This window comes from Coregonus clupeaformis, unplaced genomic scaffold, assembly GCF_020615455.1.
Source record: "Coregonus clupeaformis isolate EN_2021a unplaced genomic scaffold, ASM2061545v1 scaf1373, whole genome shotgun sequence".
Taxonomy (NCBI): Eukaryota; Metazoa; Chordata; class Actinopteri; order Salmoniformes; family Salmonidae; genus Coregonus; species Coregonus clupeaformis.
This window is the reverse complement of record NW_025534827.1, coordinates 107,061-129,749: the sequence shown is the minus strand read 5'-3', so window position 1 is coordinate 129,749 and position 22,689 is coordinate 107,061. Positions and strand designations below refer to the sequence as shown.

Sequence of the window (22,689 nt, the reverse complement as noted above, 5' to 3'; positions counted from 1 at the left end):
CGAGAGCCAGCTTAACGGCGAGCAGTTCCACGATTTCCAACATCATAATTCCTCTCTGCCTGAGAAAGTTTCCTTGAGAGAAAAGCACAGGGATGCAGTTTGTTATCTTCAGGAGAACGTTGTGACAACACTGCACCTACCCCAGTGTCGGATGCATCCACCTCCACGACAAACTGGCGGTCGGGGTCCGGCTGCATCAGAATGGGAGCCGAGGCGAGCGATGTTTCAGTTCCTCGAACGCTGATTCGGCCCCCTTCATTCCACGCGAACGGTCGTGAGATGGAGGTGAGAGCGGTGAGTGGCGCCGCAATGCGGCTGTAGTCCTTGATGAACCTCCTATAGAAGTTCGCAAACCCCAGGAATCGTTGAAGTTGTTTGCGGGTAGAGGGAGCTGGCCAGTCCGTGACAGCAGAGATCTTAGCTGGGTCCATCCGCAGCTCCCCCTGAGCTATGATGTAACCCAAAAAAGAGGTCTCAGACACATGAAATTCACATTTCTCCATCTTCACAAACAGTTTGTTCTCCAACAACCTTTGCAACACCTGGCGCACATGCAGTTCATGTTCCTGGGAGGACTCTGAGAAAATCAAGATATCATCCAGATAGACAAAAACAAACCGATTCAACATGTCCCGAAGGACATCATTGACTAGTGCCTGAAAAACAGCAGGGGCATTAGACAACCCAAAAGGCATAACCCGATACTCAAAATGTCCCAAGGGTGTGTTGAAGGCAGTCTTCCATTCATCACCCTTACGAATGCGCACCAGGTGATACGCATTTCGTAGATCCAGTTTCGTAAAGATGGTAGCACCATGAAGGAGGGGAAAAGCAGAATTAATCAAAGGCAGAGAATACTTGTTCTTAATGGTGATGTTGTTAAGTCCACGGTAATCAATACAGGGTCTGAGGGTCTTATCCTTCTTAGCAACAAAAAAGAATCCCGCTCCTACAGGTGACGAGGAAGGACGCATAATACCTGCCGCCAAGGAGTCCCGAATGTAGTTCTCCATAGCCTCCGTCTCCGGCCGGGAGAGATTGTACAGGCGACTGCTGGGGAGCGGGGCTCCTGGCTGGAGGTCAATGGCGCAGTCGTAAGGCCGGTGAGGAGGAAGAGAAGTAGCTCTGTGTTTGCAGAAAACGGATGCCAGGTCATGATACACGTCAGGAACAGCAGAAAGATCCATGGACTCCAGTGGAGGTTGAGGCACAGTACTGGCAGGAGTCTGAGCAGAACACAAACAATTCACATGACAAAATGTGCTCCATGAAACAATGCTACCTGTCACCCAATCAATGTGTGGATTGTGTTTTATGAGCCAGGGGATACCAAGGACCAGGGGAGTCTGTGGGCAGTCGATAATATGGAATTGAATGTTCTCCTGATGATTTCCCGACACTCTAAGACAAACAGGAACAGTCTGATGGGTAATGCGGGTCAACAATTGTCCATTTAGACCCTTAGCCTGCAGCGGACAGTCCATAGGAACAGTCTCCAAATCCATTTGTTGAGCCCACTCTCTATCCAAAAAGCTTTCCGTCGGCACCAGAGTCAATCAGCGCACTAACAGAGAAATTCTGGGACTGCCACTGGAGGGATGCCTGGAGCAGAATGCGGGGAGAAGAGGAAGAATCCGCTGCTCGGCTCACCAAAACTTCTCCCATAAATGATGAGCCGGCCCTTTTCCCCGGACGAACTGGGCAGGAAGGAACGAAATGACCAGCTTCTCCACAATACAGGCAGACCCGAGCCTGAATACGGCGTGCACGCTCCTCTGAGGACAACCGTGCACGACCCACCTCCATGGCTTCGGGTTCAGTGCTCCTCGTATCGACTCGGGAAGACACGGCTCTCCTCCGTAGGGACAATGCAGGGAGGAGTTTGTTGATGACAGACAGGTTGCTTGGAACTAACACTCCTCTCCGGCGGCGCTCCCGAATCCGATTATCCAACCTGATAGTGAGTGAAATAAGATTATCCAGCGTAGGCGATTCATCATATGACACCAATTCATCTTTTAAAGTCTCAGACAAAGCATTGATGAACACTCCTTGTAATGCCTCGTCATTCCAACCACTCACTGCTGCTAAAGTCCGAAACTCCACTGCCATCTCCGCCACACTACGAGCCCCCTGCCGAAGAGAAAACAACCGTTTCGCAGCCTCCTTCCCTCATACGGGGTGGTCAAAAACCTTCCTCATCTCCGTGGTGAAGGCCACGTAAGCGTTGCAAATGTCCGACTGACTCTCCCAGACCGCGGATCCCCAGGCACGAGCGGAACCGCTAGTAGAGTTGATAAGGTAGGCAATACGGGCTCTTTCTGAGGCGTAGGTGAGGGGCTGTTGTTCAAACACTAACGAGCATTGAGTCAAAAAATCGCCACAGGTTCCCATGTTCCCGTCATAGCGCTCTGGAGCAGGAACAAAAGGCTCTCTGATCTTGGCTGAAGGGGTAGTAAGAGCAGACACTTGATTGGTGAGTAATTGAACCTGATTAAGCAGCACCTGACTGTCCTCAGCAATCGTCTTAAACAGGGTATCATGTTGGCCAAGTAGAATGCCCTGATTGGCTATGGCAGTCCAAATTTGAGTGCACTCTGGGGTGGTATCCGAGCTACTGTCTGCTGGGTTCATGTTGGTCAGATCATACTGTTATGATTTAACTGGATAGAACCCAAATGCAGACAAGTACACCAAGCCAGAGAAGTTTTAACAGGTTTATTATAATGTTCAATAGTCCAGGTTTCCAATAAATGGGGAAGAGCAAGTCCAGGTTACAGGGAGGGTACAGATCCAGGTCAGGGCAGGTGTGGTACCGTAATGTCCTAGTGTCCGTGGTGAGTCCAAAGGAGAGGCCCGATAGTGGAGAGCAGGATGGTGGTGGCAGGAGTGAAGCGGAGGCAGGAGTCAGGTTCCAAATATCTGTGGCACAGGAGAAAAAGTAAATAAACAGTCCAAAAAACACAAGAGCAAAAACAGACAGGTTGAGTCGGCAGCGAGACTAACATGGTTGTCTTGACTATGATCTGACGATGAGTGGAAAGTTTGACCGGGTCTTAAAGGCTGAGGTGATTATGGTGAATGAGCTGCAGCTGGAACCCTGACTCCCGCACACCAGACTTCACTCCTGCAATCAAGGACAGACAGAGGGGAGGGAGAGAGCAGAGAGAGAGCTACCTAGCAGCAGTAGGCCTAACAGTGGTCTTAATGACAAAATGGTAAAATTTGGTAAAATTATATATTTTATTTTATCAAGTTACACTACACAAAATGTACTCAATTCGTAAAACGACCAATGTAAGGTATATAACAAGCAACTTTATAGCTTCAAACAAAATTCAACATTTTACATTTTTCTCTCAATACGTTGTTTACCACTGATACATGGAGTTCTATTTATCGATACTAATATTAACCATGCTCCTGTGAGCTGGATCTCTATATTGTCTCTCACTACCCACCTTTGTGCTACACCCTGCAGCTTGCTACAGATTGTGACGTCACGAGAGGCTACACAGCTTTCAGCGGGATTGCTCAAGTAGTGCCAGGAGACAAGGTTCAAACAAAACAAGGATTTTATTATAGGTCTTGGGAAATTAACGAAAATATAACCAAATTCTGTTCTCTTGTGGCTCTTTAAGGGGTTAACAGTTCAGGGATGTCTCTTCCACATCCAAAATCATAATTCTCACTCGCTCAGATAACTTTTCCCCAGCCTTACTGTAGTCCACGTTGCAGCTAGTGGCCAACCCAGCAAAAAGTCCTTCCAAATGTCTCTCACGTATTTCCACAGGTGCATATATCCAAAGGTGAGTATTTCCCAAAGGTAAGTATCTCCAAATCCTTATATTCCTCATGGAAGTGGACGTGCAGCACTCTTGTCCTCCAGAGAGCCCAGGTTGGAGACTGTGTCTCTTCACCCCCCACACACTCCCTCAGTGTGTCTCTTCCCCTTCCCAAACCTTCAGCTCATCAGCTCCTCATTTGTTTCAGCTGCGTGGGAAGATTGGCCATAGAGGGGTGGAGTTCCCGACCATACCAGCAGATGGAGCCATAGCTGTCTGGGTTTGCAGCCACCTCAGGGGGATGTAACGTCCCTCCAGGACACAGCCTCTCGTGACATCACAAGATGCATTTTAGATATGGCATGTCCACTACAGCGAAAGCTTAAGGCACATTTACAGTCATTGTACGCCTGCCTCCATGAGCACTGCTTTAGCATCTTCCACCATCTCTTTTATTCCCTCGTGCAGAAGGTGTAGTGTAGTGCCAAAGGCCACCCCCATTGCCCCAATACTACCAAAGGAAAGTATGCCAGCCAACAGAACCTTGATAGTCTTGGCTGCCACCATGGCTTTAGTACGCAGCATTCTAGCCACCATCTTCTCATCGACTCCCCCAGTGAAGCGAGACTGGATTTCTTATCCAGTCCAAAGGCTATGAAGGCCTTGTGGAAGAAGGCCTGCATAATACCAATCTCACAGCCCACTGAGAAGCCCGGGATGGGTATGGCTGCTGTGGTGGAGGCAGCAGCAGCTGCAGCGCAGGCAGATTTGAAAAGCTCCTTCCTCCTATTTTCAATCATGATCCCGGAACAAACCAGCAGAGACTGGATTAAGGCAGACCTCTTGTTTTCTGACAGGTGTTCCCCCAGGGAGTCAATTAGCTGCTGGAAATCATACTTCCCCAGCTCAAACAAAGGTGGAGATAAGGAAGACTTTAGGGTTCCCAATGATCTTCAGGTTCTCCTCGCAGCTCTGTCTGATCTTGAAGAGCAACTTATCCTCCCTGAAGTTCTTCTTCCATGCCTCGGCCCGGATGTCATTGTCGATCTTCGACCGGACAAAGTAAAACATCTTCTTCATCTTCTGGATCTCTTTTGCCAGCATGATGTCGTTCTCTTTGAATCTGTTTGTGCTGATGATGATGAAGGAGTCATAGGTTTCAAACGGGACCTCCTTCAGGTATTTTGGGGCTTTAAAGTTTGAGGTGCCGATACTGGGAAGGTCCCAGATGTACACGTTAGGCATGGTAGGGTGGGAGTATCTGATGGCCTTCGTGGTGGTCTTGGTCACTACAGTTTCTGCTGCTCCCTCGCCCTCGTCCCTGAGTCCAAGTAAGGCATTAACGAAGGTGGAGTTTCCCACCCCGCTCTCCCCTGCGATGTTAAGGATCACGTTCTTAAAATGGTCCAGGGGCTCCTTTGCCTTGGCTGCATTCTCTGTTGGGGTGAACCTGGCATAGTTCTTAATATCATTTATGTCAGGATTATCATTGAAGTTTTCAGCAGACATCTTATCCTGAAAACACAATAAAAGTAGTTCAATTTAGAAAAGTAGTTAAATTAATTACACAGTAGTATCAGTAATAGAACCCATTGGGCACAGATGTCATTTCAACATCTAGTTTTGATTTACATTTGGTTAAGTTGTCAACTAATGGGATTTCAATGTGAAATCAACAAAACATTTCCCCATGTCATTGGATTTACAGTGCTTATAGAAGGTGTAAACCCCCTGAACTTCTTTCACATTTTGCTGCCTTAAATTTAAATATAAAAAGGGATTACATTAGATTTTTTCCCCTACAGATCTACACAACCTACTCCAGATATAGAAAATGTTCCCCTGTAGTGTATGAAGAATTATGACTTTGCTAATGTTTTCAAGTGGAACCTGAGAGGATGTTTATTCAGTTTTAGAGGGATCCGTTTTAGAGGGACACCCCATAGAACAGAGGAAGTCTGTTGGGTGGAGACAGGTGATTGGTCAGTATGGGAAACCACCCATATCTTGGTAAAGATTATAAGTACTGGGTTGGGACAAAGAAGGGCAGAACAGACATTTTATTTTGGGACACTGTTCTCCAGATGCTGCAGACGTCTGTAAACTTATGCTGAAAGCTTGTGATATAAATAAAACTTATAATCAAAGTACAGTATAAGCAGACTCCTTTGTTTCACAGCATAATTAGCAACGTTACTCGACACTACACCCCAAAAAAACCTAATAAATAACTGGAATATCATAATTGGATAAGTCTCCAGTGCGCTGAGTAAATATTTGGTGGAAGCACCTTAGGCAACCATTACAACTGTGAATCATTTTAATTAAGATTCTACCAACTTCACACAACTCTTAGAGCAACATATATCCATCATATTTGTCACAATTGCACAGGCTCAGTAAATTAGGTTGGGGATCATTGATGGACAGTGATATGTAAACCTTTTTGGATTTTTAAAGCAGGTTTTAAGTCAGGACTGAGACTAGTTTTTTATATAGGACCCTGATCCTCCACTGTTGTCTGCAAGTTTTCCTGAGGCCTTAGGGCATTCAAATACCTCACAAATAAAAAATTATGGTCATTTAAACACAACATTTACTTATTTTGTTATAAAGTTATTCAAGTAACTTAAGTAAATTTAAGAGTGTGGAATAATACGCTTGAGGTATGGGCAATAACAGTGGTGTGCTTTCAGTAAGTACATTAATGGAGTTTTTTCAAGGATATAAGAGCTAAAGCTAACCATTCAATAGAAAGTCCACAAACAATAGATGATTTATGGAAAATAGAGTTGTCTTACCTTGTGACAGTTGCAGTCAAAATGTAATGTTGTGTAAATATTTGTATTCTCTGACTGTGGCTCGAGGATGCTGTTTCAAAAGTAAATGAGAAAGAAGGACTCCAATACCTGAAACCCCAAGTCAAAAACAACAAGAAGTTCTCAGTTCTCTTTCCTTGTATGTATGAGCCACAGTCACATGCCATTCTGAACATTGTAAAACAACACTGCCATGTCCTATCAACAGAAACTAATTTGTTTTTGGTAACACCTTTATCTTAGCTCACTTTAGGACCACATTAGGATTTTTGCTATTACAGAACAAGAGCTCCTAAATACATTGCCCTATCTTCTCTGCAGTTTGGATTTGAGACATGAAGGAGCATCATAATAACTTGCTAAAATCCTCAAAAGGTGCATCCTAACTTTAGGACAGCTCAGAGGCTATCTTAACAGATCAACCCAGCAACTGACTGTTGTAAAAAAAATCCATGCCTACTGTAGAATTTTTCTAGTAATCTGTACTGAGTTACAGTGCCTTTCAAAAGTATTCATCCTCCTTGGCAATTTTCCTATTTTGTTGCATTACAACCTGTAATTTAAATTGATTTTTATTTGGGTTTCATGTAATGGACATACACAAAATAGTCCAAATTGGGGAAGTGGAATGAAAAAAATTACTTGTTTCAAAAAATTCAAATAAATAAATAACGTAAAAGTGGTGCGTCCATAAGGATTCAATCCCTTTGCTATGAAGGCCCTAAATAAGATCTGGTGCAACCAATTACATTCAGAAGTCACATAATTAGTTAAATAAAGTCCACCAGTGTGCTATTGTGGTGTCGAGAAAACGTTGCTAATTATGCTGTGAAAACAAGGAAATCCACTGACGCTGTACTTTGATTATAAAGGTTTATTATATCAGAGTATTTCAGCTTCAATTTACAGATATCTGCAGAATATCTGGAGAATAACCGCCCAATCTCAAATATCATTATTCTGTCCTCCTTTGTTTTAACCGTGGTATTTATATCCTATGCCCTATGTAACATAATATGGGTGTTTTCCCATACAGACCAATCCCATGACTCCACACAACAGACTTCCTCTGTTTTATGGGGTGCCCCTATAAAACTGCTCCCCAGATGCTTCCCTAAGCTGAATCAACATCCTCCAAGATACCATTTGCAAACGTTAGCAAAGTCATAAATTCCTTAGACACCACATATTCCCCCCTTCAAGACAAATTAAGTCTCGAAAACTAAAAGAATAGGATTATGACAAATAACAATTTTTCTCTTATTGAGTATCTTTTAACAATAAACCAAAAACACATTTTTCTATGGAGTGTAAATACATTTCTATGAAATATGAACAAATCTTTATGGAGTGTGAGAGCGAAAAACCTGTCTGGCAGCTTTCTTTCCAAATATCCCTCCATCAATCAAGACAGTAAAATTCTCTCACGGCCCCTCTGCCCCAGGCAACCACTTAAGTACTCCAGATCAATTCATAAATCCTTATCAATGCATTTTAAACTATGATGCAATTAAATACACATGAAAGCCTCAGCAAACAAAATACAATCAAATATGTCCACATTCAGGCTGGTCAACCCATCGGACCCTCCTGTGGATTCTCTCTATCCCTGCCTAGACCCAATATCCCTAAGCTTCCACGAAATAAACAAAAACATCTGAGATCCCCACATGTACCCAATAACAGCAAATATCATTCTTCAAAAATGTATACAGAAAGAATATGACACAAATTATGTATTACACATGCAAATATGTCTATATATCATTGCAGACACTGGAATGTAGTCCACTACACTTCATCTCCTCAGCAGTGTCGACTTCCAATGCATCGTCGATGATGGAATCGGAACATTTCCACACCTTCCTTGTTCCATTTCCTCCAGTCCATTCATATTGTCCTTTCATATTGTCCATGTTTGAGTATTTGAATCCCCTCTACACATTCCCCCATATTCTTCTGGAAGAAAAGAAAAGAACAAACAGTATCTTTTGCAAAACAACACATTCAAATTAAAACATCAATATCAACTAAAAATATAAAAATGATATATAAAATGAATCACATACCATTTCCCCCCTTTGATTCATCACAAAATACTAAAATCACCATAATATTTAAACCCATGTGAAAAATTCAAAATTGATATCTATCCATCAATACTCCTTTGAGTCTTGACAGAAGGTTAAACCCTCTTATCGTTTCATTTGCAAAACCCTTCAAATTATAGGTAATATTATCTATGTTATCTTCCCAAAATGTTACACCAAACCATGGATAAATCCCCACTTCTCTCCTAGACTTATCCTCCAATGGTAGGCTTCCCAGACTATTAAACTTCTCTCTTTCAGAATCAGATATATCTCTTTCCCCTTGCTTCCCCTCTTTTAATTTTTAAAACCTCATATGGAAGCTTCAACTTCAACATGTAACAACATCCTTTCCATCCATAGGGTAAGAATATATTCTCTCACCACAAACCCCAGATGTTTCTAAAATTCCCAATAGCCACATTACCATGCAAAAACTTCTCTCCTTACTAAATGAAACATCAAAAGTTACATTATATTTCTCATTACTAACCTTATGTTCCTGCTTACCCCAAAGTCATCATATAATCATCACCATCTGATATTCCCCTAAACATCCCCTTTCCATCATATGTTTTATTTCAACAAAAACAGCTTTTAGCCCTCACTGGTTTCACCTCCATAGCTTCATGAATCGCTGTTAACTGATTTTCCTTCCCATCTAACAAATTCACATAGGTTAATTCACTTAACCAATAACACTTAAACCTAGGCCTAAACAAATGTTTCCACAACTACATTATTTTCTCTCTTAATGATTGTTGCTGATACAACAGCCCTTATAAAACATAAGATTTACACATACTTGATAGAGGTTTAGCTACCTTCTCTAAGATACAACCCCATGTTCCTAGTGCTGGAATTCTCAACAGACATGGACCCTCAAGATTCCTCACTGATCTTACAGAATGAGGTAACTCCTTGAACCAAAGATTCCTACCTGCCCATCCATCTTTAATTTCCAAACAGAAAAATCAAATCCATATGCCTTCCATTTAGTTTCTCTCTTTCCTAACGAACTGTATTGATCAGATATATCTTCTTGTCTTCTATTAAAATCAAACAACTCATCCTGTACCTCCATGATAGTATTCTCCCTCTAACATTACTCAAAATAAGTTAGCAATCACTCATAACCCTCTTCCACTTCATATCATTTTACAAAATATACTTCCTTTCACTAGGTGAAACAGTTTCTACTTCTAATCTTCATAACAACACTTCTTCTCCATAATTATCTCTCCACATGAGAGGAATCTCACCTCTACACATTCCTTCTCTCACATCTACAAGGAAGATGAGCTGTACCACCCATCCTAACCCTAATGACAGTCTTTTCCTCTAAAATTGGTGCTGGAGCGATTGGCTCCCTTGTAATCAAATGTGATATATTTCTAGCTTTAATAACTGTCAATGTTGAAAGAGTTGAATTGCTTCTTACTGTTGTTTTAATAGACTGAAGTGTTGATGTCATTGTTGTTGATTCATCCATTTTCCCCAAAGCTTTGAACTCTTTACTTGTATTTCCATCTATCACCACTAGTGTCACTACATTAACTCTCATTCCCAACTCTAATCCCTCACTTTCAAACTGTTGATTATAAAAAATACATTCACAATCACCTTGATCCCCCTGCTGGGAATTGTAAATATAGATACTACAATCACCCTCAATCTTCACTCTTCTCTTATCATTCAACAACGCATACTTTCTCAATGTATCTGCTCCTTACAGATCTAAACTCCTACCATATCTATCTTCCCACTGAACTCTAAATTTCCCTTCACCACTGTTCTCTCTCTCTTACTACTAACATTGAAGCTTAGCTGACTGTCCTAGAGTTCCTTCAACCCTAGTTTTCTACACTTTTTAATCTGACTTTTCTCTTAACTTTTCAAAAACCATTTCACTGATTTATCCACAAATTCCTTTCCCACTAATTTTAGGATATGTGATCCGGAAGTCCCCACCTGCTTATGACTTCTTTACACAAAAACTTGGCAAACGATTGAGCATCTTTTAGCCTAGTTTGACATCTTATTCCCCTCTTGGTGTAGGAATGTAACCAAGAATAACAGTCACCCCTGTAAACATTATTTTTCAGACAGATTGTCCTCCTTCCTATGATATAGTCAATCTTTTCAAGCAAATATGGTTCCCAAAAAACCCTACTCCTTTATAATCTTACTCCTAATCTTCCCCCCTTGCAACATTAGCTAACCCCTAGCTTCCTAAATCATCAGACCTAATAGGTCCAGAGGCGCTACTATCAACCCCTCATGGTTTCTCCCAAAATAACAATTGATTCCTACTCTAAGGATTTTTTCTATTGTCTTCAAAACACCTGCTTTTGAAAGTCCTTCAATTTCTTGTTCAATCCCTTGAATTGCTTCATCTTTCAATGGATACTGATTCTTCCAAGGAGGTCTTCCTCCTCTTCGAAGTTCAACTTTCACCTCAATTGGGCTGATTTCACAAATCCAATATCAGTACTACTTTGATATCACAAACATTCTTGAACTTTTTGCAACATCTCTTCTCTTTAATAGATTCTCAATCCATCTTCACACTTCAAACAGATTCATGTGTCATCCGTACAGCTTATGACTCTCCTTGTCCTTGAGCCAAAATCATCATTTTCAGAAATCGCTGATCTTCACTCCTCCAAATCCCCCTCCTAATTAGTTGATTTTGACATAGTGAGATGTGTAATCTCTTCAGGCTGAACACAGATAAAAGCCTTTCCGCTATCCACCATCACTTCCCATGGTCCGTTGTTTATTTTCACTTCAATTGTTGGATCTTTTTCCCCTAACTGGTGCTACCAGCTGACACCCCCCTTTCGGATCTTCTAGGCACCCCTAGAATCCTTGCTCCTTGCCCCAAAAGGGTTCACCTGTCCTCCAGATGATCTTCACTTGCTCCTGTATCTTCCTCTGAAATTCTTTCTTGTGTTTCCTTCTGGCCCATTACACTCACAGCAAAGTCACCAACCTGTCCACAATCATAACACACTTCTTAAGATTGCTGGAAGTATGGCTTAAATCTTCCTCCTCTTCCTCTTTCTAAGTCTTCTCGTCCTCTTCCTCTCCAATTCTTTCAGTCCAGAAACTATCTATGGATATGAAACAACTTGTACCACTAGTTGTGGCTAGTACAATTGCATTTGACCTTGTTCAGTTGAAGCTGTGGCAGTGATTGTTGATTTGGTGCACACTGATTCTTCATAACCAAAGCTTTTCTTCTCCTTCTTATTCTCCCCCCAGTTGCATTTCATCAAGTTTTCTGAGAGTTTCTTGGTCTTGTTCTTTCTAGTTGTGTTCCTTCTTCCTCTACATATCCACTTGATGGGCTATATAATCTCTATAGACACCTTTTGTCATGCTTCCAAGTCCAACCACCTCTGCCAGTTTGCTCCTTACTTGTGAGGGCAGTCCCCTCTGCAGTTTAGCTCTCTGAAATATTTCTTCCATATCTGGAATCCCAAGGAGATTAGCCAAAAGTATCTTAATGTCTCCTATGGCTGACTGTGTTCCCACCATCATTTCTTCCCATTTTCTTTTTTTAAATCCAAGGATATGCTCCATCTTGAAGAGTAAACAGCTTCTCAAGTATATCTGACATATCTGTATTCTTCAAAGGCTTATATTCTAGGATCTGTCCTCGAAATATCATCTTCCATCATCTTCTTACTTGTGCTCTCTTTCCTTGGCCTCAATGCATACTTTTTCTCCTCCAATTCTTGGGATCCTTTTCTCAGCAGTTTTTTTCTCTTCTTCTGTATCTTCAGCTTCTTGAGTTGTTGTTCCAGTTGTCTTCTTCTAAATTATTCCCCTTATCCAGGCATAATACGCATCGGTCTATCTCTCTTTCTATTTCTTCTTTGCTAATCATTGTAGGATAAAATCCTCTTGAACATGAAGCACCTTTAATCTCCAAATCTTCATTGCTTTCTCCATCTTCACTTTCCTCAGAGATCGAATCTCTAGTATCCTTCAACTTCCTTCAACTTCCATCAGAGATCAAATCTCTAGTATCCTTCTTCTTTCCTCTCTTGCCAACTTCCTTCTGATCACAGAGTCATATCCACCCATGATCTCTTCTCAATCACTCTGATCATCATCTTCATCATCTTCAAGTTCCATCTTCCTTAACCTCACTCCACCCTTAGTTTCCAGACATCTCGTTTTCTTCCTACTTTTGGAGTTTTGGATTCATCTTTATCGTCATTTCTGCCTTTCCTCTCTCTATTATTCAATTACTTTCATAATGTTGATGACGTCAGGGTTAAAAATCCCTTCCACTAGCTATGGTTGTTCAATGTCAGGCCAACGTTTATTCCCTTTTCCAGATAACCTTGCAATACCATTAACTAAAGGATTACTATTTTCTACTACATCAACAGGAGTAATTACTTTCATAGTTTTTATGTCATTTTTCCCCCTTGTAACAACTCTTTTATATTCCTTTATTGTAAATTATTTCATTATTTTAGACTATGTAGCCTATAGTTCCCTCTTTTTTTTTTCTTCCCCAAATTAATTAATTAATTAATTAATTAATTAATTAATTAATTAATTCATCAATTTACTTATTTATTCATTTTATTTTATTTTATTTTACCAAATTATTGATTAGTGGCAATCTTACCACATCCAATCAGGAAAGTAAATGAAAGTAGTCACCTTAGAGCAATCCCAAAAAAATAAAGACCTCTAATCCAGCAACACTACAGTACTCACAAACCCCATTGCTTAATAAGCACCCAATTACCATAATTTTACAGAATAATGTCAGTACTCGATTTCCCCACTCAACTCTAATCAAACCCACTTATGCACAAAAACTCAAATGCAATTCTTATTTTCATCAATTGATCAGTCTGTTGCCAAGTCCTTGTCAAATTGTCATAACATCAAATATGCTAGGCAACCAAAATATCCTCTATGGGAAGGTACATTTTGTAAATAGAACAGTACTGGCCTTGATTTGACTTGATCCGTTGCAGCACATTCTGTCGCATGATGCACTCGTCAGCACTTTCTCTCTCTCTCTGTCTCCTCCTTCTTATCTCTCATATGACAGAAGAACAAAGAAACAGACAATAATTTAGTAGTTTATGCACTCACTGAGTTATTTCAACCATTCAATATTCCTCTAGTCATACTCGCTCTAAGAAATAACTCAGGAATATTATAAATAGCTCAATAACATTTTATTTATTTATTGATTTAATTATTTTTATTTTAATCCGTCAACATCTCTCTCTCATTTATCAATTCAATAGATCTCAACAAATAGTTTCATCGTTAAGCAACAGCCTATTTAACAAACAGAACTCTCCATTCGTGTTCAAATCCCCCACTCCTCTCTCTCTGTCTGCTCTGTTCTGAGTCTGCGTCTCCCAGCAACTCAGTGCAGGCAGAGGAGTGGCACATTTGCCCTACGTAACTCTAAAGTCATAAAATCACACGCATGCGTAGTACATTCACCACTGCGATTTCAGAGTGGAGGGAGCTCTCTCCCAGCTAAACAACAGAAAGTAGACACACCAACATTACCTCCGTTCTTCATGAGGCAAACAGTAACATTTAACAGAGCTCACAAACCAACATAAAACATTGAACACAAAACCTACTTTCTTCTACACACATACACATACATACATACAGTTTAAGAGCCTTATCCCATTCCTATGGACCTCTAAGGCAGTATGCTACCTCCATTGCGCCGTATAATTCCATTGTTCCTAAATTTCTGCTACCACGAGTTCCGCGAACATTCGATGAGCGGTCACATCAATCATATAATTAGTCAACCATATGTTGAGCGGTAACTTGAAACCGAATATATATACCACAACCTCAAGCCCCCTGGACTCACCTAAATACACCTAACGTGCTTTTAGGATTTTCGGCCCATCCTAATGATCGCCTCGTTTGAGGGCTTCCATAGATTCGCAATGGCCTAATTTGTATACATTTACCTTGGCCTTATTCCTTCATTCTATTCTTCTTGAATTTTATTTAAGCAAAATATCCCTATAGACACTCCCCCCTGTTTGCGTTGCTTTCAACGCAAACAAAATTAGAACGGACTCCTATCCCACAGCAAATAACAGCAAAGCACACATGCAAGTTCTTAACGGTGCATTCATTCAACGCACACACACAGACACACGAACTAACCAGTGCCCAAAGTAGTGAGAAAACTCACCCTTATCTGCCGGACTCTGGAGCGAAAGTCAGCTCGGCGCCCATGAATGGAACGCTGAGAAAAGACGCAACACGACCAATACCTCGTCGCCATTTTGTGGTGTCGAGAAAACATTGCTAATTATGCTGTGAAAACAAGGAAATCCGCTGACGCTGTACTTTGATTATAAAGGTTTATTACATCAGAGTATTTCAGCTTCAATTTACAGATATCTGCAGAATATCTGGAGAATAACCGCCCAATCTCAAATATGATTATTCTGTCCTCCTTTGTTTTAACCGTGGTATTTATATCCTATGCCCTATGTAACATAATATGGGTGTTTTCCCATACAGACCAATCCCATGACTCCACACAACAGACTTCCTCTGTTTTATGGGGTGCCCCTATAAAACTGCTCCCCAGATGCTTCCCTAAGCTGAATCAACATCCTCCAAGATACCATTTGCAAACGTTATCAAAGTCATAAATTCCTTAGACACCACACTATCTAAGTGTCACATGATCTGTCACATGATCTCAATATATATATACACATTGTTCTGAAAGGCCCTACCACTAAGCAAGGGGCACCACTAAGCAAGCGGCACCATGAACACCAAGGAGCTCTCCAAAAAGGTCAGGGACAAAGTTGTGGAGAAGTAAAGATCAGGGTTGGGTTATAAAAAAGATCTGAAACTTTGAACATCCCACGGAGCACCATTAAATGCATTATAAAAAAATGGAAAGAATATGGCACCACAACATACCTGCCAAGAGAGGGCCGCCCACCAAAACTCACGGACCAGGCAAGGAGGGCATTAATCAGAGGCTACAAAGAGACCAAAGATAACCCTGAAGGAGCTGCAAAGCTCCACAGTGGAGATTGGAGTATCTGTCCATAGGACCACTTTAAGCCGTACACTCCAAAGAGCTGGGCTTTATGGAAGAGTGGCCAGAAAAAAGCCATTGCTTAAAGAAAAAAATAAGCAAACGTGTTGCCAAAAGGCATGTGGGAGACTCCCCAAACATATGGAAGAAGGTACTCTGGTCAGATGAGACTAAAATTGAGCTTTTTGGCCATCAAGGAAAACGCTATGTCTGGCGCAAACCCAACACCTCTCATCACCCCGAGAACACCATCGGGGTTTTTCATCGGCAGGGACTGGGAAACATACACATACACATATATATGTTTAACTTGGATCAAACATTTCGGGTAGCCTTCCACAAGCTTCCCACAATAAGTTGGGTAAATTTTGGCCCATTCTTCCTGACAGAGTTGGTGTAACTGAGTCAGGTTTGTAGGCCTCCTTGCTCACACGCTTTTTCAGTTCTGCCCACACATTTTCTATAGGATTGAGGTCAGGGCTTTGTGATGACCACTCCAATACCTTGACTTTGTTGTCCTTAAGCCATTTTGCCACAACTTTGGAAGTATGCTTGGGGTCATTGTCCATTTGGAAGACCCCTTTGCGACCAAGCTTTAACTTCCTGACTGATGTCTTGAGATGTTGCTTCAATATATCCACATAATTTTCCTTCCTCATGATGCCATCTATTTTGTGAAGTGCACCAGTCCCTCCTGCAGCAAAGCACCCCCACAGCATGATGCTGCCACCCCCGTGCTTCATGGTTGGGATGGTGTTCTTCGACATGCAAGGCTACCCCTTTTTCCTCCAAACATAACAATGGTCATTATGGCCAAAATTTTTGTTACATCAGACCAGAGGACATTTCTCCAAAAAGTACGATCTTTGTCCCCATGTGCAGTTGCAAACCGTAGTCTGGCTTTTTTATTGCGGTTTTGGAGCAGTGGCTTCTTCCTTGCTGAGCGGCCTTTCAGGTTATGTCGATATAGGACTCGTTTTACTGTAGATATAGATATTCTTGTACCTGTTTCCTCCAGCATCTTCACAAGGTCCTTTGCTGTTGTTCTGGGATTGATTTGCACTTTTCGCACCAAAGTACGTTCATCTCTAGAAGACAGAACGCGTCTCCTTCCTGAGCTTTATGACGGCTGCGTGGTCCCATGGTGTCTATACTGTCGTAGAAATATTTGACTCAAAAGTAGTCAACTCAAAAATATCTCTCAAGAGACTGGAGCTTGTGAATCCAAAAATTTGACTTTATTATTTGCGTAACAAAGTCGAGCCACTCCATGGAACGGCTGTCTCTCTTTGACTCAGAGATCTCTTTTATACACACCCAAATGCACAGTTATGTATACATAGCTGATACAGCTACTCCCCTTAAGACAACTGATTAACATCTTTAACTGCCACGCCACTATTATCTTTCAAAGTCCAATAACACATGTTGTTTACTCCAAAAGGCCATGGGCGCTTTTGCCTCTGTCCCTTATCTCATTATATTGGTGGCATGGCTCAGACACTTAAAAATAATATACATACATTCATTAAAGCATGTTTACACACTGTATTGGCTATATCCCTTATTTAGACATGCATCTGGATTATAAAATGTCAATCATGTTTACTATATTTTACCTTTGACATTTCCCAACATTTTCCTTAATGATACATAAAATATTACCATAATACTTGCGTACTATTGTTTGTACATATGAATGTGGTACCTTCAGGCGTTTGGAAAATGCTCCCAAGGATGAACCAGACTTGTGGAGGTCCAAAAAAAAATTCTGAGGTCTTGGCTGATTTCTTTTGATTTTCCCATGATGTCAAGCAAAGAGGCACTGAGTTTGAAGGTAGGCCTTGAAATACATCCACAGGGTACACCTCCAATTGACTTTAATTATGTCAATTAGCCTATCAGAAGCTTCTAAAGCCATGACATCATTTTCTGGAATTTTCCAAGCTGTTTAAAGGCACAGTCAACTTAGTGTATGTAAACTTCTGACCCACTGGAATTGTGATACAGTGAATTATAAGTGAAATAATCTGTCTGTAAACAATTGTTGGAAAAATTACTTGTGTCATGCACAAAGTAGATGTCCTAACCGACTTGCCAAAACTATAGTTTGTTAACAAGACATTTGTGGAGTGGTTGAGTAACGAGTTTTAATGACTCCAACTTAAGTGAATGTAAACTTCCGACTTCAACTGTAGCTTAGTACTACTTTCTTACCTTATTGTTACCCGTATGTTCAACTGAGCATCAATCATCAAACAGGAAGACAGTGATTCTGTTTATTTTACAGAATGTGGCTGGCCACTCAGACATTTAACAAGCAACTCTAAAGCCTCAAACTATGTCCAATAGTTTTTATTTTTCTCGAAGTATTACTTTATTAACACCGATATATATACTACACTCACCTCTATATGTATTTGACAGTGAAGCTACACTTTTACATTTAGCTCTATACTCCAGCTTTTCGATTTGAGATCAAATATTTCATATGCGACAACAGTACAGAACGTCACCTTTTATTTGAAGGTATTTTCATACATATCTGTTTTACCGTTTAGAAAGTAAGCACTTTGTGTATCTAGTCCCCGTTTGAAGAAGTCATGTATTTGGACAAATTCATTTATAATGTACTAAAGTGGTCAGAAAGTTTAGTATTTGGTCCAATATTCCTAGCGCGCAAACCTGTTGGATGCATTTGCAGTTTGTTTTGGTTGTGTTTTGTGTTATGTTTTGCCCAACAGGAACTGAATGGTGAATGATGGCTGGAGTAATTTTCTTTCTAAGTGAGTAGATAAGATGTTTTTTGAACACTTCTAAATGAATCCTGATGATAATGCCATAATTAAGAACAATCATGAATTAATCATGAATAATGATGAGTGAGAAGGTTACAGACACGGCTGCACTCCCAGGTACATATTTATTGGGGAAACACTTGAATGTATGAAACGTACATCCTGTGTGACTTGTACGTGCTCTTAATACAGAATTTGAACGAATCACTGATCAATGATTGTTGTACCACCTCCAGAACACCAGCCTTCTGAACACTAAAGAAGAAGCTGGAGGCTGACATGGTGCAAGTGCAGGAGGAGGTGGACAACACCGTCCAGGAGGCCAGGAACGCAGAGGAGAAGGCAAAGAAGGCCATCACTGATGTAAGTCCTCATAATATGTGACCTATTCCAGTGTTCCTGCCCTCATCACGCCAATCCTGTTTATCTACATTCCACGCTCACCTGGAGAGGATGAAGAAGAACCTGGAAGCTACAGTCAAGGACCTGCAGCATCATCTGGCTGAGGCTGAGAACCTGGCCATGAAGGGTGGCAAGAAGCAGCTACAGAAACTGGACTCCAGGGTGATTTAGCAGGGACTCATTCTGAAGAATGAGATGGATGCCAAGCAGAAGAGAGGTGGCGATGCCGTCAAGGGAGTCCGCAAAAATTAGCACAGGGTCAAGGAGCTCACTTACTGTACCATGTAAGAGGGACACACCATCATAAACCCTTAACCAAGACCGGTGTTTGTAGTGTGGATCTGATTGTGGGCAGTGATACATGGATGTTCTCCCCCCAGACTGAGGAGGATAAGAAGAACATCAATAGACTTCAGGACCTGGTGGACAAGCTGGAGCTGAAGGTCAAGGCCTACAAGAGAGGTGGAGGAATCTGTGAGTAACAAAACTTCTGAGACCATATCTGGAAGTTCTGTCTGACTGTTCTAATGTTGGGCTGTCCTGATAAACCCCTGGTGTTGTTCCTTTATCCCCTAACCCAGGAAGAACAAGCCAACCAGCACATTTCCAAGTTCCGTAAGGTTCAGCATGAACTGAAGGACACTGAGGAGCACGCTGACATTGCTAAGTCCCAGGTCAACAAACTCAGGGCCAAGACCCACGACTCCAGAAAGGTACAGAGCTTCTGATCAACACACACTTGAACCATGTCCAATTTCCACAGCGGTAAATAAATATAATTCAAGTTGACCAACAAAGGTAAATTGAAATGTTGGCTATGCAGAATATGTTAAGAATGAAAAACTGTTATTTTCTTTCATGATACAGGGCAAGGCAGAAGAGTAAACAACACAATTTCTGTACAGAAGAGTTCCTATGTCTCATAAAATATGATTTTCATAGTAGAATTCTGAGCATTAAATAAATGAATGAGAACTATTGAGTTGTGGTGTTATGTTTTGAATCTACTGGACTGCTAGTGTGGCAGTGTCTAGCTACCTCTGTAAAAAATAAAAATGACTATCTTTTGGAACTTCATTTTGAGAAATTGGGAGGGATAATATGTGCTCCCTTGCTCCGGAATGCATCTTCAAACTACCCAGGACATCTAGAGCTTTGTCATCTGTGTCATAATGTATGACAATGGCATCATTTCAGCTTAAATGTGGCAGACTGAAGTCATATCAAGACAAAAAAGTGTGATACGCATGAAAATATGCTTAATCTGACGCATTCGATTAGTGAACATTAATAAAGTATGAAGAAAGCATCAATACAGCATTTATAATGCATATATAAAGCATGAAGAAAGCATTTTCCAATTGTTTTGCTTACAATGGTCAGACTCAGTAGAAAACATACAAAACATTATTTTAAATACTTTATTCATCAAATGTCTTTTGTCTCCAGTACAATAGGTGAATGTTGAACTGCACAGGATGATGTACAGTAGTGGGACTGTACTGGAGGACCCAGGCTAGGATCAGACTTAGTAGGTGGCCATGGTGCTGGTCAGCCAGTCGTTGAAGATGCACACCTGGAGGAAGAGAAGGAGAAGGGAGACATCAGTGGACACAGGGCCAAGTTACTGTAGACCTGGGATAAAGTTGGTATTATTGAAGTTAGTAACATATAGTTGTGACAGGGATGAACCAACGGTCTAATAAAGGAATGCTGTCACACAAACCCATTATAGTATTTATTTGAAACTACATGATGCTTTATCCCACAAACGTAGCAGCAGAAGCCTATATTCTTACCTTGGCGTAGACACCGGGGTTACCGGGCTCAGCACACCCATATCCCCAGGACACAACACCCTGCAGCTCACTGTTGCACACCACGGGGCCACCGGAGTCACCCTGAGAGAGAGAGAATGAGAGATTTACTTCACTGTTTCTCTGTACTGTATTTTTGGTCCTAATATAATAATAATATAATATGCCATTTAGCAGACGCTTTTATCCAAAGCGACTTACAGTCATGCGTGCATACATTTATTTTGTGTATGGGTGGTCCCAGGGATCGAACCCACTACCTTGGCGTTACAAGCACCGTGCTCTACCAGCTGAGCTACAGAGGACCACATAGTTTTGATAGTTTTGATAAGCTGGTCAGAGGCAGTAGTAGAGCAGGACTAGCCTCTACAGGTCAGTGCTGTTCAGTACCTGGCAAGAGTCCTTGCCTCCCTCCAGGAATCCAGCGCAGAATATGGCATTAGTGATCTGACCAGGGTAGGAGTTGCTCTCAAATAGAATATGTGATATAATATGACGTTTCCAATACAAGGATGTTCAAATTGAGAATTCCTCGTAACAGTTTAAAAGGTTAAAGGGATAGTTCAACCAAATTACTAATACATTGCCAGGACTGAGGGTAGCGAGCAGTTCATCTCTTCTTCCCGCGTCATCCCCCACCCCAACTACAGCTCCTACAACATCAACAATGACATCATGCTGATCAAGCTGAGCAAGCCCGCCACCCTCAACACCTACGTGCAGCCTGTTGCTCTGCCCACCAGCTGGGCCCCCGCTGGCACCAAGTGTGTCGTCTCTGGATGGGGAAACACCATGAGCTCCAGTGAGTACAGCACCAACGTCAATACTTTCATGTATTTTGGGGCTATGTTATAAAATATACTTGGTCTAGTAACCATTGCCAGTGTTCAGATGTAAATGATACATAATTGACATGTTCTGCCTTTCACTCCCCCTTCTTTCTTTCTATCCATTCTTTCATTTCTCATCCATCCTTACAGCCGCCGATAGCGACAAGCTGCAGTGCCTGAACCTCCCCATCCTGTCTTTCAACGACTGTGACAACTCCTACCCTGGTCAGATCACTAATGCCATGTTCTGCGCTGGATTCCTGGAGGGAGGCAAGGACTCTTGCCAGGTACTGAACAGCACTGACATGTAGAGGCTAGTCCTGCTCTACTACTGCCCCTGACCAGCTTATCAAAACTATTAGGACCAAAAATACAGTACAGAGAAACAGTGAAGTAAATCTCTCATTCTCTCTCTCTCAGGGTGACTCCGGTGGCCCCGTGGTGTGCAACGGTGAGCTGCAGGGTGTTGTGTCCTGGGGATATGGGTGTGCTGAGCCCGGTAACCCCGGTGTCTACGCCAAGGTAAGAATATAGGCTTCTGCTGCTATGTTTGTGGGTTAAAGCATCATGTAATTTCAAATAAATACTATAATGGGTTTGTGTGACAGCATTCCTTTATTAGACCACTGGTTCATCCCTGTCACAACTACATGTTTCTAACTTCAATAATACCAACTTTATCCCAGGTCTACAGTAACTTGGCCCTGTGTCCACTGATGTCTCCCTTCTCCTTCTCTTCCTCCAGGTGTGCATCTTCAACAACTGGCTGACCAGCAACATGGCTCATTACGCTCAAATCGAAAAATAATTAAACGAAATAATGAAGATTTATATCATCCTACTCGAGTTATAAATTACGGCGGAGGGGAAGATTCCGGGTCGAGAGCCAGACCCGATCCCCCGGTACAAAGACGGGGGCCTCACTGCGGTGGCGGTCAGCGTTGGCCTTCTGACGACGCACGGCGCGCTGGAGGTGAACGTGGGCATCATCCCACGTCTCCTCCGCACGCCGAAACCAGTCATCCACCGCAGGAGCCTCGGTCTTGCTCTGGTGCCACGGT

General features: G+C 41.7%; 1 pseudogene; it reads left to right on the top strand.

The window, feature by feature from the left end:
- The window catches only part of LOC121543718, a 32,710-nt pseudogene extending 10,274 nt beyond the window's left edge, over nucleotides 1-22,436 (top strand).
- Nucleotides 22,437-22,689: the final 253 nt, after the last annotated feature.